At 41.5% G+C, this 5,786-nt stretch overlaps 1 pseudogene across 1 annotated transcript in view; it reads right to left on the bottom strand.

Annotated features, from left to right (window-relative positions):
* Positions 1–5,577, bottom strand: part of LOC310862120 (cadherin-4-like) — a 45,514-nt pseudogene extending 39,937 nt beyond the window's left edge. The window contains exon 1 of the transcript in view: positions 5,550–5,577. The product of the transcript in view is annotated as a cadherin-4-like (transcript). The remainder of the gene's footprint in view (positions 1–5,549) is intronic.
* Between the last annotated feature and the right edge of the window lie 209 nt (positions 5,578–5,786).

A 5,786-nucleotide genomic window follows, 5' to 3' on the forward strand; every position in this document is an offset into this window, starting at 1 on the left:
AAACCTGCTACGAGGATAAAACCAGAAAAAGCACTATGACTTGTTTACCTCGGGTATAAAGTAAAAGGAAAATGTGACAACCGTATGGAAAAAGGGGCAGAAGAACTGGGAGGTGGAGGCGCGGGGTGCGCTGCCGGAGCAGTGTTGCTGCTTTACTTTGTAGAGAGACTCTGGGTACCTTGAAAAGCGCTATATAAATTGTATGTATTATTATTATTATTATTATTATTATTTAGGTCTTCGCCCCTCTCCCGCTTCCTGGGTTCCCTCCCTTCATGTGCTAAAATTCAAGATCCAGCACTCTGCAGCCAAGGTGAGAAATGCAGACTAGAGAGAATATATGAGTTAAAAAAAAAGAGTGAGAGGAGAAAGAGAGGAGGGGGAGAAGCAACGTGGCTTTACATTGACTGCCTCAGAACTCTGTAATGGGATGTGAGCATAGAGTATAAATAAGGATAGAGACTGAACTGGCGCGAACCTCAGTACCTCAGTACCAGTTCTGAGTGTTTCCACTGAACATTAATTGGTTCAGAAACCTAAAAGTCCTCCCACCCCCAGCAGCAAACTTGTCATTTCTTGACTGATATGGTTCAGAACACAGCAGAACCTGGATCAGAGCCATGCTTCATGGGGCTAGTGTCCACAAACCGCGTTTAAGTCTCGGAAGAGTTTATGGGGAAAAAGGTTGACAATCCAGACATGCACCAGCAACTCCAGTGCACAGCCAGTGACATTGGAGACTGAACCAACCTCAAGGAGCAACGTTCTGTAATGAAGCACTTGGCCTCAAATGCACGCTGACTGCTATCCCCTGTGTACTGTTTGGAGAGTGGGTTCAGGGTTTTGAGTTAGGATTAGGTTTGCACTACATTTTGTTAGTCTGTTGCCTGAAATCTATTTATTCTGTCATGAGCAACGCTTGTACATAAAAATGTTGGAAAGCATTGGCCTGCAAAGATGCTTTCTGTGCTGATCTGCCTGCCTGCATGCATGTCTACATCTCTGTCAAATTTGTCAATCTTCGGTCCACCTGTTTGGCTGCCAACATCATCTGTCATCACTCTGTTAGAACAGCCTCATCTCATAACACCAACTCATTATCTCTCTTCACCACCAATCCCCACCTCCAGAGTCCCTCAGTCCCCTGCAAATATATGTTGTCCAATTGCAGTGAGCACATTTTGTATGTCTTGAATTTTGTTTCTCTTTCATCCTTATGATCCACAGGGTCACCCGGGCACCCTCCAGCCAAAGGCTGTTTGTAAAGCTCTTATTAATCTCCCTCATAAAGTCCCCTCTCGTCTCCTATTAAAGAGCCTGGGACTGCTGCCCTTGCCCCAGACGTAACTCTTGTGTCTTTTGGTAAGATGATTTACAGTTTAATTTAATGCTGATCCAAACCCAAGGGAGCCTGCCAAAGAGTGGTGTGTGTGTGTGTGTGTGTGTGTGTGTGTGTGTGTGTGTGTGTGTGTGTGTGTGCGTGTGCGTGTGTGCGTTGGGGTGTAGGTGCAGACTGGGGAATCGTAATAAAATCATATCTCTGGGCCACGGTGTGTAGCAGGAGTCTAGGAAGCATAGACACATTAATCTTTCTCACCTTTATTTATCTGAGCTCTAAAGTTTGAAAAAACAAACATTAACACTATCCAATATATGCCTTTCTCATTTTGTTTATATTATATTGCATTGTTGACTCCACCCGGACAATGTTTGTGTTTATGTTTTGCGCCTCTGTCCGTCCGTCCGTCCGTCCGTGTGTGTGCTCAGTGTGTGTGTGCTCAGTGTGTGGTGTGTGTGTGTGTGTGTGTGTGTGTGCATGCGGCGGTGGAGGGCACGACACAGTGAGTAATTACCTCCCAATGGTCATTTTCAATTATTGTTAATTTCCTACTTTAGGAGCTACACATGTGTTTTTGTTTTGTTGTGTTGTCTTGGCATGTAATAAATACTGTATAAAGTTACATTTTAATGGATTTAGCAGTATCAATGTAATAAACAATTATCAGATCCAAGCCGCTTAGAATACCTGGTATTGCCATGGAACATACATTGTACACCTCATTTTTTTGTATCAACAGCGATTGTTGACAATATTGTCATATTTTAATTTATAAAGCCATTCTGGGTGATCTGCCGTCTTACATTCCTCCAAATTCGACTTGTCCAAAATGGTCTCAACCTCAGGTCAAATGCTTGGCTATGGAGTACCAGCATTCAAATATGAGGGTGTTAAAAAATGTCTGGCCTTCTTTGGCCCTTGGTCATGGAACGAACTGCAGTCCAGACTAAAAGTTGCTTTGAAAGTTCTTTCAAAAGGATCATCTAGATGCACAGTCCAACATCTGCACATGTTTGGATATGTACTAGCCTATTGTTCATGCCTGATATATTTATTATTTCGGTTTAGATTTTGTGTATCTTGCCCTGCTACTAAAAGATTGGCACTTTGGTGATTTGTTGTATTTATTTCATAGGTACTTTGAGGTTTATTATGATGTTTTATTTGTTGTTCCAAAATGTGACATTTACGATGTAGTATTGAAGTAATTTTATTTCTGCTTCTTGGCCAGTTCCTACTATGGTTTCCTATAGTATGGTTTAAAAGCATATCCTTACAATCTACTGCACACTGGATTGGATTGCTTGTGAATTAAATACTTCCCATCATGGGTTTTTCCTCGTCGAGGTTTATCTCATGGCCTACATTAAAAAAAACAAGATGGAGGCCCGTACTTGGCTAAGCTCAGTCCTCTCTTTGTTCATGGATAAAGCAGAAAAGGCAAACAAACGAAAAACCCAAACAATACATGAACAAAGGCAATGGTGCGGCACACGCACGGCAGGCCACTATATGTGTAGCACAAGCTATTGCTGTGTGTGTACATATCTATCTGTGGCTCCAGATGATCCCTGTGCTTTAGACCCGCTGCTTACCTGTCTGTCTAGCATCAAATGTTTGATCAGTGAGAACTTTCTCAGCTAAATGAGGACAAGACAGAAGTTCTCATAATCGGTTCTAAAGAATCAATATTAAGCAGACTTGGCAACCTGACTGTAGACAGTAACAGTACAGTAAGAACTGGGGGTTATTATTGATTCCGAATTGAATTTTAATTCACACATTAATCATGTTACCAAGATTGCCTTTTTTCACCTTAGAAATATTGCACGAATCAGAGCCTATGTGTCCTTGGACGATGCAAAAACTCTAATCCACGCCTTTGTTTTTCTCGGCTTGATACTGCAATGCACTTTTTTCAGGACTGCCTAAGAAAACAACTGACAGATTACAACTTGTCCAAAATGCAGCAGCCAGAGTTTTAACTAGAACTAAGATGAGAGAACATAATTATTACTCCAGTTTGGCATCACTGCACTGGCTTCCGGTTGTTTTTAGGATTGATTTAAAATTATTTTACTTGTCTATAAAGCTCTCAATGGTCTCGCACCTTCCTACCTACATGACTGCCTGCCTAAATATGTCCCAAACCGCCCGCTAAGGTCTTCCACTGCTGGCCTGCTCGCTTTTGCCTAAAAAATGGCAACTAAAAATACGGGGAAGCAGCTTTTTGCTTCTACGGGCCGTCGGCATGGAACAAGCTCCACTGTACCTTCGTCAGGCAGCCTCTGTAGACATTTTTAAAGCTCAGCTCAAGACCCACTTCTACAACATTGCTTTTAAGTGATCTTATATATTTTTTGTTATTCATGTCCTCACTGTATGCATTACTGCTTGTTTTTTTAATGTCGTTGCCTTGCTTTTCTTTTATTCTCCATTGTTCTGTAAAGCACTTTGAGCTGCATTTGATGTCATGAAGGTGCTATACAAATAAAGTTTTATTATTATTATTATTATTACATACATGCTTGCATGCGTGCATACACATCCAAGGACTCAATGCATAACTAACTAATGAAGTACATTATATTCATAAAGCACCTTTCGAAACAAGGTTATAAAGTGCTGTACAGTAGACAATATAAAAACAATCAGGTTAAAGCAAGCATAATAGTATAATAATGCAAACAATACACTGCGTGAAAAGAGGAGTTAACGGGCAATTATAGGAACTGTATTTTGCCCGTAAACCTCAAGTTTAGCAGGCATAAACATGTAATATACGGTAATATACAGGTGTGATGGTACAATTCGGGAGTTTATGGGAGTTTGTTTGGAACTTCGACTCACAGTACATGTTTTTCACACGCTCTCCTAAAATATGTGTAAAATAAAGTGTAACAGGCTATGTGAATGTTTTTAAATAGGACAGCGTTTCGATGTTGAAAGTGTCAGCTTTGCTGTATGAGAGAGAGAGATCAGTATCATAAGTTTGCTGGAGCTAGAAAATGAAATGAGGCGCAAATTAAGCTTGTTTTGATGCAAAAATAAGAATCCAAGATATTACGATTCTAAAAACTGCAGTGGACCAATCAGGTTAAAATCCGGCTTAAAATCGTGTAGTGCATACAGGCCTTAAGGCCTCTGTTTAGATGCCAGCCCTAATATGATTTCCTATCCAGACTGAAGTCTCAGTCGCATTCGTTTATGAACTAGTTTCTGAACAAGCTGATGAATGTGATCAAGTATGATTGCAAAATCTATTTGTGGTTCTTCGCTATCCAAACAATGCGGCTCCAATCTGGATAGGTCACATATCAGATTTGGGCTGGCAGTCTCAATCTTCTCGCATATACGCACGCACACACGCACTCCCCTCTTTGTCCCAATCAAATTCTCAAATGCAATAGGCTCTAACTCAGCTGGTGTGTACAGTTGCTCTGTGTTCTGTGCTTTTGGACTTTCTCTGTGTCTCTCATGTCCCTGTGTTGTTGTTGTGGTTGTGTTTGTCAGCAGAGCACGGCAGTCATTAATTACCGGTAAACGTACACACAGGAAAAAGTAGATAACCTCGGCTAGGCGGGGGAGAAGGTTTTTCACTCTGTTGGATACTGCTTTTTTGAACACGAGAGAGAGATGTAAACTGGAGCACAGGTGCTGTACGTGTGCGCACACGCACGTATGTACGCATGCACGGCTGCGCGCACACACACACACACACACACACACACACACACACCAAGACGCACAATAGGTAAATAAATACACCTTCGTACAATATTTATGCACAAGCTCATAAGTATGCAAGGCATCATTAATGAGGGTCACGCTTGGTACAGACATGCACAGAGCAAAATGTGCAGTTGCTGCTCAGCTCCATGCTTATATTCTCAAACAATCACAGTTTTATAATAGAGCTCCGTATTTAAGGAGAATTCTGGACTAACTGTTTTCTTACCTTAATCTGATTATTAAGAACGAGTGTACAGGTGGATCCCAAGACGTTCCAAGGCCAGTGAGTCGATGTATTTCCGTTCGTTCTAGTGGACCCGGGATGGTGGCACTGGGAACTGGGATTTATGCTAATAGCTAGCAGCATAGAAATAATTAAATGGGAAGTTGCATTGCTCATTCCTTACTTGCTGTTTGCCTCTGCCTACTGCTGTCTGTTCTGCTGCTGCTTTAACACTTACTGTAGCTTGCTGCTCACCCTCCACCACCCAGCTACCACCTGTCATTTTGGATCTGCTATGACAATGCATGGATATTATCTTTATCATTTACTATAAAACACAGTTACATTTCCTAAATATATTTCATTTACCATCAATGTAATGTCCTGTGTTTATTGAGGATACAGTCAGATCAAGTTCCAAGCTCCACACTAAGCTGAGGGATCTGGGCCTGTACTCAACCATGTCAGCACTACGTCCAAACCTCTGACCCA

This window comes from Protomyctophum parallelum, assembly GCF_964188405.1.
Source record: "Protomyctophum parallelum genome assembly, chromosome: 7".
Lineage (NCBI taxonomy): Eukaryota > Metazoa > Chordata > Actinopteri > Myctophiformes > Myctophidae > Protomyctophum > Protomyctophum parallelum.